Source organism: Trichechus manatus, unplaced genomic scaffold (genome assembly GCF_000243295.1).
Source record: "Trichechus manatus latirostris isolate Lorelei unplaced genomic scaffold, TriManLat1.0 scaffold00160, whole genome shotgun sequence".
Taxonomy (NCBI): domain Eukaryota; kingdom Metazoa; phylum Chordata; class Mammalia; order Sirenia; family Trichechidae; genus Trichechus; species Trichechus manatus.
Window position 1 is genome coordinate 6329710 of NW_004444096.1, and position 10946 is coordinate 6340655.

General features: G+C 36.3%; 1 pseudogene; it reads right to left on the reverse strand.

The window, feature by feature from the left end:
- LOC111822329 (NKG2-A/NKG2-B type II integral membrane protein-like) overlaps positions 1–3002 on the reverse strand; it is a 4676-nt pseudogene extending 1674 nt beyond the window's left edge.
- Between the last annotated feature and the right edge of the window lie 7944 nt (positions 3003–10946).

Here is a 10946-nt window from a genome sequence, read left to right on the forward strand (position 1 = left end):
AACTAAGAAGCACTTTCCTCTTGAGTGTTATTGTTTGTTTTATAGGCTTGCCTAATCTTTGGCTGAAAGGGTGACTTTAGGAGCGGCTTTAGTTCTGAGTTACAATACTGTGCGGCCACAGTCTCAGGGATTGCCCTGTCTCTGTGAGACCAAAAAGTCTGGTCTTTTTTTGTGAATTTGGATTTTGTTCTACGTTTTTCTACCGCTCTGTCTGGAACCCTCTATTGTGATCCCTGTCAGAGCAGTTGGTGGTGGTAGCTGGGCACCATCTAGTTCTTCTGGGTTCAGGCTGGTGGAGGCTGGGGTTCATGTAGAAGCAGATCACCAAACCTTTCTTCCAGGTTGATGCTGAACCACTGATTGATTAGCAGCAGAGCGTTTAATCACTGCACCACAGGGTGCTTTACCCAGAGACCAAGTATTTGTAAACATATGGCTCTATTCACTCTCCAGGAGCCCTGGTGGTGCAGTGGCTGAGTGGCTTCTAACCGAAAGTTCTGCAGATAGAACCCAACGGCCCGTCCTGTGGGAGAAAGACACGGCAGTCTGCTTCCACAAGGGTTGACAGCCTTGGAGACCACAGGGGGCAGTTCTAGTGTCTCCAAGAGTTGGACTCAACTGCTGGCAAAGGGTTTTACTCACATTTTGGTCAATCAGCACAATTATAAGTTTAGTTATTTTATGTATGATAAACTGAAAGAACAAAGTTTATTTTGGAAGAAAAGCACTTATAGAAGTATTGTTTTTCATGAAAAGCAAGCACTCAGAACAAGCAAATGTGCATTAACAGCCTAATGATATACATAAAATATTGTAAAGTCAAACAAAGGAGCATTAAACAGCCTTGAAGATAAATAAACTATAATTATATACTAAAATATACATTAATCCTATAAACATAATATTGACTAAAAGAAACTTTCATTAAAATGTTTGAGACATTTAAAAATCTTACCATTTCTTCTTCATTGTCTATGTAAAGCAGGTGAGATTTCTTAGAAACACAGTCCATCCAACTCTCATTCCCTGATTTTCTTTTAACACTAATGTAATAACAATTGTTGGATACATAAACCAGGCCTTTGGACAATAACATCCTAAGAAAGATTGTGAATTATCACCAAAACTATTTGAATTAACAAATAAAAATTAATTGACATATTTGCATAGGTAGAAACCAATATGTCCATAACCAAGACATGCACCTCCACAGACTAGTAAAACAAAACACAAAAACTCATACGTACGTGCACAGAAAGTTAGCATCTGGACCCCTCTTTTATGGACTGGACCCATATAAGGCAAACAAACAAAGACTATATCCTATACATGCCCTGAAAACGTGCATGCACTGCGTCTATTTTATTGTGATGAGTACATAGATAATGATCTACTGACTTTAAAGAAGTATTTCATCTTATTGTTAGGCAAGAAGGAATGCCCTCCTGTAATCTTTATGTATGAAAATGTATTTGCTCAATTTTAGTTTTTAAAAATCTATTATCATTTTTGCAAGCCCCAATATAGAGACAAAATAAAAATTGCACTAGCCTCAGAATTTTATAAATGGTTACATACCTTTTTGGGTTCTTGTTACGCAAGAAGAATTGTTCTGTTCCAGTTTTACAGGAGCTAAAAAATTTACGGTAATTCTTAGAAAGATTGTTACCCTACAAATAAATCATGATATTTCAATTTCTTGAAATTTAGTGTGTTTAGAATTAGAATAATATGCAATAAAAATAACCAAAAACAGTTAATAAAGTCATGAAGGTCTTTGGGAGAAAATTTTAATTCCTGAAATTTAATTCCTGCACATACAGGTAACAAGTGGTTTTTTTGGAAAGAGAGGCTAATAAATCAAACTTTACAATCTCTTACAGTACTTGATATAACCACTTTAAAAAATTAAGTTATACTGTTCAATAATTTTTTTCAGTCTCTTTAAAAAAGTTTTGGAGAATATATATATATAAAACCTATACTCTATACATCATCCTGTTATTTATATTTTTTGCAAATTGACAGTAACATTTCCACATTTAGTCCAAATATAAACATTGAGTCTAAATATATAATTAAACTCAAAGTTCTATTCTCTAATATTATGAAAATTTTAGAGGCACTTACAAATCCTTAAAATGAAAACTTTCCTTATTATCTTTGAAAAACTTACAAGGTGTAATAACTGTGATTGTCATGGTTATTACACCAGCCAACAAGACAAGGCAGAGGAGTCCCAGGATCCCAGCAATGAGCCTCCCAGGAGGTGCTGGAAAATCTGCAGGGAGAAATGGAAATACTGAGAAAGGGAAGACGGAGCAAATGGTTTGGGAGCTTTACATACAAGAGGAACCCTATGCACAGACAATTATATGCATGAACGCTGGGACTGAACCCACTTCCACCTTTGTAATCTTTCTCTACACCACTGCATTTTCAGTAAACATAATGCTCTATGAATTGTTGGTCAAAAACTACAGATTTCAACAAGGCCTGAATAAAAGTAGTCTTCAGATTCCATATTACAATATCATATCCCCAATTTGAGTTCTGATCCTCAAAAATGAAAATATGTGAGCCTGTTCCCCAAATCTGACTATCGTTTCCCGTCTCAATTTTTCCTGTTTCCCCACATCTCTGCTCCCAACTGCACAGCCTAGAGCAGTTATATTGAAGGTCCAGTAAATGCTTTACCTTTGCAGTGGAGTTTCTTGTCATTTCTTTGAAGATCCTGAGAGGCATTATGAAGATTTAATTCCACATAGGTTATATGCTGCTCACTGTCTGAAATGGAGCAGCTATTTTTGCTCCTAGGTTTGGTTTGCTGCCTCTTTGGGTGTTCGGCCAGTTTGACTTCTGAGTAGATTACTCTTTGATTACTCATCTCTGCAGCTGAGTGGTGTCACGGACTGTGCTTTAAAGTAACTGTGCTTTAAGGAGTCAGTATGTGGTGCAGACAATGACAAGACGGCTGTGCACACAAACTGGGCTGTGGGGGATGGGAGTAAGGCGAGGATATGTGGTCATTTGCAGTTGACGAGTCTAGTTCTGATCCGGATTTACTTTAGGCTTTCCACAAGGGTCCAGTGTGGAGTAAGTACTTTTTTTTTCAGATATCCTGCATTGGACAAAATATTATTTGCTGGAGTAATGGAAAGCAATAAATTATTGAGGATAAAGAAGTTCATAAATTAAAATATCCTTATTTATTAAAAGTCAGACTCGATCAAAATATCATAATAACATATATTATCTGCGTTAAAATTTAAAATTCTGTATTTGAAAAAAATGATGCATCAATTTTTATGAAAATTTAAAATGTAATAATAATCAAAGACTGAGTACTCCAAAGATTGTTGTTGTTGGTGTTCTGTGCCGTCAGGTCTGTTCTGATAGTGACCCTATAGGACGGAGGAGAACTGCCCCATATGGTTTCCAAGGTGCAGCTGGTGGATTCGAACTGCGGACCTTTTCATTAGCAGCCGAGATCTTAACCACCGCGCCACCAGGACTCCACTCCAAAGACTAGCGGATTGGAAAGTTGGCATATATATTAATTTATTGCTCTAAATTACTTTGGTTCAGTGACATGTATTTACTTAAAGGAGATAAAGGGTTAGCATACATTCTTTTTCTTGCTAATGAATGGGTGGAGAGTTCTGAGAAATCACGAAGAATTTAAGAAAAATGTTTACATGTTGGAACATGTTACATGACACCCTAAATTGATGCACAAGCTGAAAACACTGGAAGCACCACAAAAACAAACAAACATGTTTTCTAAAAAACACTTCTTTATGGAAGTAATTGTCAATTATTTAATGGCTAGAATATGAACTATAAATTGATAAATGAAAATGTAAACCATTTATGTAAGAACACTGTTGATGTCAAATTCCAGAAAAATCCTGTGGTTGTCAAGGCCAATGAGGGTCACTTTAGTTGACTATTTAATTATACTAATTCAGTTCATGTAATCTAATTCAGTCAATGGGCTCCAGAGTCAGTGAAATCTGGAATTAAATTTCAGTTTTTAAACCTACAATGTTTGACCTTCAAAAATTTGCTTAGTTTTTTAAACAAAATAGGAATGATAATATATAAAAATAATGTATGCAATACACTTAACACTCAACCTGGCACTTATAAGCTCTCAATAGCTGTTTGCCTTTTTAATTATTATTTTAGCACAAATGCCATGTTATTGTTTCTGACCTATTTCAGTTAGAAATTGTAAAATAACTCATTAGATAAGATTCTCTTATGTCAGTGTGGTTCATTTTTAAAAATGTTTTCTTAAAGTTTTAAAAACCTTTTGTTATTTATTATTAAGTTCAGGCTAGCATTTTATGGAAGCTAACTCATCCTGCTTTTTCTTAGAAATGAAACTGAATAGGTAGAATCTAACCAAGTGGATGAGGAATTATGTCTGACCTTGCATCATTTGATTAGTTTCTTTTTAAAAATATAGTTCTACAGATTTGGCTCAATATAAAACAATATATTATTATTCAAAGTCACAAGTTGGACCAATTAAAAAATCTAAATCAATTGTTCATTGTCATGATGCTTATGGAATTTTGCTTTAAATGATATTGATTAACAAACTCAAATACATGTGTGTGTATGTGCATGTGTGTGCTTGACTAATTCTCCACAGATAGTAATTTGAATACTTTAAGAAATCTTCAAACATGTTTGATGTTTACTCTTTACCCTGACTTATTCAAATAAGGACTCCAGTGTTCTTCTTAGATTCTACTGTACATTAATAGTCCCTCAGTGTATCATGCACAACATTTATGATCTCCCACTAAATGAGGTGGGCTAGAACACACAGAAGAGAGCAGTGGCCCATACCTTCTGTCGGTCAGAACGCCATGCATCTTTTAGTGGGGAGGCCTGGTCAATGTCCTAGAGGGGCCTGCTATAGCTAGATAATAGCAGGAGAAATCTGAAGACATTAATCCAGTTCAAGAACAAACAATATCTGCGCTCTTCGCAGACTGTCCTGTGAGGGCTCAGAGTGAGGCCGAGTGGAAAAAGTAGCTGGCTCATCAATGTGTTAGTTAATGTTTGGACAGGAAATCCTCACACTCGGGCTGTTCTGAGGTCACTTTCTCTCATCACGCACCTCCAGAACATAGAAGATGTTGAGCTCCTATTGAAAGGACAGAGTACATCTTCAAATATGTCGTATAGATTTTCCCTTTTAAAGTGCTTTTGAGAAATTGTTCTTATATTCTATAGGATTTGGGTGGATAAATGGCTTGCCCAGCCATACAGTTAAATGTTTCCATCTCATCACAAGCTATTAAATCTTAGGCCATGTTATCACTACCTTAGATTTCACTGTTTTATTTTTAGACTAGCTTGCAAAATCTAGGCATTACATACTTCTTTCTACATTTCCTTATTATACCATTTCCATTATGATGGAAAAGTGCTAAAAAGCATAGCACCATTACCAACCAGTATTAATCATGTTTGTTGAATATTATTCTGAGAAATTATTACATTTTCCACCCTCTTGTACATAGCTGACACAAAGACCACTATTTCCAAACTTATCTACTTGAGTTTTTAGAATGTTTGCATTCAATATTATTTTTTAATACATTATGGAATCATCAGATGTCCTCTGACAAAAACAAATATCTCTTGGAAAGATAAAACATTAAACGTTATTGAATTATATATCATGCCAGAGGTTAAAATATTAAATAACTACTCATTGTAATATTATATATATTATATTATGCATTATATTATTGTTTCTCTAATCCTGACTAATTTTCCATATTTTAACAGGACTATTAGGTTGAAGGTGACAAAAACCAAAGTCAACTACATAGAGTGAGAAAAGTAACTTTTAAAAATAGCATCTAAACAAGGAGATGGATTGACACAGTGGCTGCAACGATGGGCTCAAGAGTAAGAAAGATTGTGAGAATGGTGCAGGACCTGGCAGTATTTCATTCTGTTGTACATAGGGTCACTATGAGTAGGAACCGACTCACATAGAATCAAATCACTTGTTTTTCCAGTCTTTGTTGAAAGAGGGATATAGGAAGTGTCTAACTAGTCCGCCATGTTGGCCACGCCTCCTGAGTAGGAACCCACTCGATGGCACCTAACAACGCAACACGACATCTAAACAAAAAGTGGGGCGTGCAGGAAAAAGAGGCTTTTCAACCACAAGTTGACATCACACATTAGCATCAGAAGAAACAACGTTTAAAATTAAAATGATCTGGTTGGTATCATCTTTCATCAAAAAAAGTGTAAGTTTTTCAGCTAGCAATCCTAAGGAAACTCACTTGCGTGCAGCCCGTAGGTGATTCAGTTAAAATTCAGATCCAAATTAGGCTTTGTTAAATCTAGAAAAATGGCATTAAAATCCATATTTAAGTCTCTGGAATCTAGACTAATATCTGATCCTTCAATATTGCTGGCCATTGTTACCCAGGTATATGTGTATTTCTTTTAATTATATTTTAGTATATTTTCATAAACCGAATAATCACATATGTGTGTGTGTGTGTATTTCTACTTATTAAAAATAATTTTCATTTGTTATGGTTTATTATATTTTCAAATACTAATTAATAATCTCTCTTTTTATTGCCTATATTATATAATACAGTAATATTGCTCTCTAACAATGCCAAATAATGTAAAGTTCAAGAATGTTCTCTTTTTAAGTTGAAGGCATACAGGTATACTATTCTTACAGACATTCACTTTTGGTTTCTTCAGTTAAATAGTGGTATACAATATGGCTTTTGTTATAAGTTATAATATTGGTTTATATTTGTGGCATTTATACCTAATGAAATCTATGCTTGAACAATAGGAAGACACAATAAAAATTTCTCAAAACGATGGTAGTAGTCAAAATTTGCTTTATATAATATATATAATGTTGACTGTGACTAATTCTAATAACGGCAGAAACTGGTGTCCTATGAGATGTGGCAAAATTATAATTTAATACAAAGTGAAAACATCCTTTTATTATGATGGCTAATCTATGTCATTTTCATTGAAGTAAAAAAGATGAGAACTAGTTACCAACTGATTCTCACTAAAGGATTTATTAAAGAATTTTCTAGAAAAAGAAAAATGTGACCCAGGTTAAAGCATGGATATTCTGAAAGCAAGTTAGAGTTAAAGAAAAAAAAATTTTGTGAATTCACCTAAGAAGATCTCGACTAGATAAAATATTAATTATAAAATTTCTAATTTGAAATATATATTTGTATTAGGATGCAATGGAGTAAATGTGAAAGCAAGCAGAGAGTAAGGGTAAGGGTAGTAAAGTAGTTTCACTGTTTGAGAAGAGGTAAAATTAGAATTTGCTAATATTTAAGGAGTAAAGAACGTATACGGTAAAATATAGAGCATTTTACTAAAAGAATAGTTAAAGCTCATTGAATTAATAAGCTTTCACAGCAAAAAGTAGAACAATATTTATTCTAAAAGATTAAAAAAATGAAAAAAGTGTATGTTTAGAGTTACAGATAGAAAGTAAATAGTAAACAGTAAATAGTAATAAATTATAATTAAATTAAATATAAATAGAATATTTTTCAATACAATACAAAGAGTGAGTGTATTAAAAATAATCCTTTGCTTCTTTAATGAGACACGTATTAAACATAAGAATAAAGGAAAGATGAAAGTAAAAAGATTAAAAAATATATCATGTGTCTTAGAGTTCTCTGCAGAAACAAAACCAATGAAATATATGTACATATATACAAGATATTTACTTCAAAAAGTTGGAGCAAAGTATTGGGGGGCGGTGACAAGAACGAAATCTTTAGATCAAACAACAGCCTGGAGACTCCTGCTGACTACCACTACTATGGGGAGCTGGTAAGCTCAGGTGACAGGCTGGAGATCCTGCAGACTTGCATCCCAAAATCCATAGGTCAGATAACAGAAAGAGTCCACCCCTTGTCAACGTTGCACCAATATGCTTATCCTTAAACCGTATGCAATCTCCCAATAAAGACAAAAATAAAGTCACACTTCTGTCTAACATAATTCCTCTATCCTATGTACAACCAAAAATACACCAACGTCTTCAAAGAGGATGCAGAATTAATATATCTTATGTTTTATGATGATAAGTAAGGGGATAAGGAAAGTAAACAAAGATGTTGTTTACGTATATAAATATATATTACATATGTATACATACATATGCACATATGTCTTGGAAGAAGTACAACCAGAATGCTCCTTAGAAGCAAGGATGGCGAGACTATCTTACGTACTTTGAACATGTTATCAGGAGGGATCAGTCCCTGGAGAAGGACATCATGCTTGGTAAAGCAGAAGGTCAGCAAAAAAGGGGAAGACCTTCAGTCAGACGGGTTGACACAGTGGCTGCAACAATGCGCTCAAGCATAGCAACAACTGTGAGCATGGTGTAGGATCGGGCAGTGTTTCCTTCTGTAGTACACAGGGTCACTATGAGTTAGAATGACTTGACGGCACCTAACAACATGCACATATATATGTGCATACAGTTATACAAACATATTCCTAACAAGACAAGGAGGACATAAGATATACGCAAAAATTTATCTTGTTTTTACACATATAATGCATGTCTTCTATGTTTGTTTGCCAACTGCTCCTTCTCCCCTTGAGGTATTTTTGTAAGTATGCTGTGCTAATCTTTTTTCAGTAACATGTAAAAAAAAATTGGCACAGAGGTGCGTGTGGAAATACCCCCTGGTGGGAGGGAGCAGTTGGCAAACACAGAAGGTACACAATATTTGCTTAAAAAATATTCTGCAGTCCTCATTTCTAAAGCTGGTCATGTTGTTTCAGCTGGTATTTATAACAACCTTCTTTCACTATCAGTTCCATGTTCTCTTGACCCTCAGCAAGCACTTCAGTAGGTCTTAGTTCTTTGCCTGATGAGGTGACACAAAACTTCATCCCTGAAGGGTCCAGGACATTAGTAATCCTGCCTGAATTGGGTTGTTGACTTTAATCACAGGACATGGTAGTACTAATGGATGCCATAAGAGATCACCTTTTTTCCAAACATATTCTTCTTTACCTTCATTGTGTAATAAGAACCCAATTTCCTCTTGACAATCAGATCAATCATGCCAACAAATACAGTAAATCTGTTCTCTGCCTGTTGATTTAAAGGAATAAGGAGTCCAAAATGGTTAGGTGGCCTTGTTAACTTTCAGTTCAATGGAATCATTTTTGTGTCTCCTGGTGAAAATGTCCCTGGTAGTGTGGTGGTTAAGAGATATAGCTGCTAACCAAATGGTCGGCAGTTCGAATCCACCAGGCGGTTCTTGGAAACTCTGTGGGGCAGTTCTACTCTGTCATATAGGGTCGTTGACCAAATTCTATGAGTCAGAATTGACTCAATGGCAGTGTGTTTGGTTTCAGTTTGGGTGAAAATATCTCCCCCTTCGGAACTAAGGCCTTTAGTCCAGCAGACCATAGGGTCACAGGCATAGGAAGAAAAATTTTATGAGTGGATCACTAGGGGTAAGAGTGAGTAATATCACTCCCATTGCAACCACTTCATTCTAGGGCTAGTGAATCCTGGTAATGGGACAAAAAACACCATGTACTGGACACTGATTTGGAGCATATACAGCCTCTTAAAGAGCATTACCCAGCCTTCAAGGTATCGCCACCTAGCTGGAGCCATAATTGACTTTTGAAAAGGCCTTTCTACTGTTCTACCAACTCATTTGCTTCAATATGATGAGGAACATGGTAAGACTAGTGAATTCCATGAGTATGGGTCTGTTGCTACACTTCATTTACTGTGAAGTGGATTCTTTCATCAGAGGCAATGCTGTATGGAATACTATGATGGTGGATAAATTATTCTGTAGGTCCATGGATAGTAATTTTGGCAGAAGCATTGTGTGCAGGGAAAGCAAATCCATATCTAGAGTAAGTGGCTATCCCATAATAACAAAATGCTGCCCTTTCCACGATGAATGTGGTCCAATGTCATTGGCTGGCTATCAGGTTGCTGGCTGATCACACCCCAGGAAATGGTTTAATATTGGCAACTCTATGTTGGTTTCTGCTGCTGACGGATTGGCTACTCAGCAGTGGCTGAAGCCAGACTGGCCTTGGCGAGTGGAAATTGTGCTGAGGCCATGGTTAATCTCCATCATTGCCACCATGGCTACTTTGTTCATGAGTCAATTAGGCAATGATAGGAGTGTCTGGAGAAAGAGGCTGACTGGTATACACACAACGTATTATTCTCTCCACACAATTATTAAAATTCTCCTCTGCCGATGTCACCCGTTGGTGAGCATTCACATTGCACACAAATATATTCATGATTTTGAGTATTCAGAGACGAGGTCTTTCCATATACCTCTTCCCCAGACCTCCCTGTCACCAATTTTCCAGTCATGTCCCTTGCAAGTCCCTGACCATCCAACCAAACCATTGGCCACATTCCGTGAATCAGTATATAATCACACATCAGGCCATTTCTCCTTCCAAGGAAAATGAACAGCCAGGTGCACTGCCTGAAATTCTGCCCATTGGGAAGATTCCTCTTCCCCACTGCACTCTCGAGGGCGGCAGCTCTCCACTTTCGAGGAGTGCCCGTGTATCGTGCAGAACCATCTGTAAACCAGGCCTGAGTTTTCTCTGCCTCAGTCAGCTTATGTTATGGTAGGGAACTCTGCATGAGGCTATATGTGCAGGCTAAGAAAAAGAAGGTAGTGTAGCAGGAGTGGGGACCATGGACATTTGGGCTACTTCCTCATGTAACTTACTTGAGCTGCTCAAGCCTGAATATGCCACTTTCATTTGACAATGGAATGCTACCATGCATTCCCAACTTTATGACTTGTGGGTCTGACAACACTCAGGTTGCATGGTAACTTGTTGGCTCATGGTTAACTGTTCAGTCTCTACTAAGA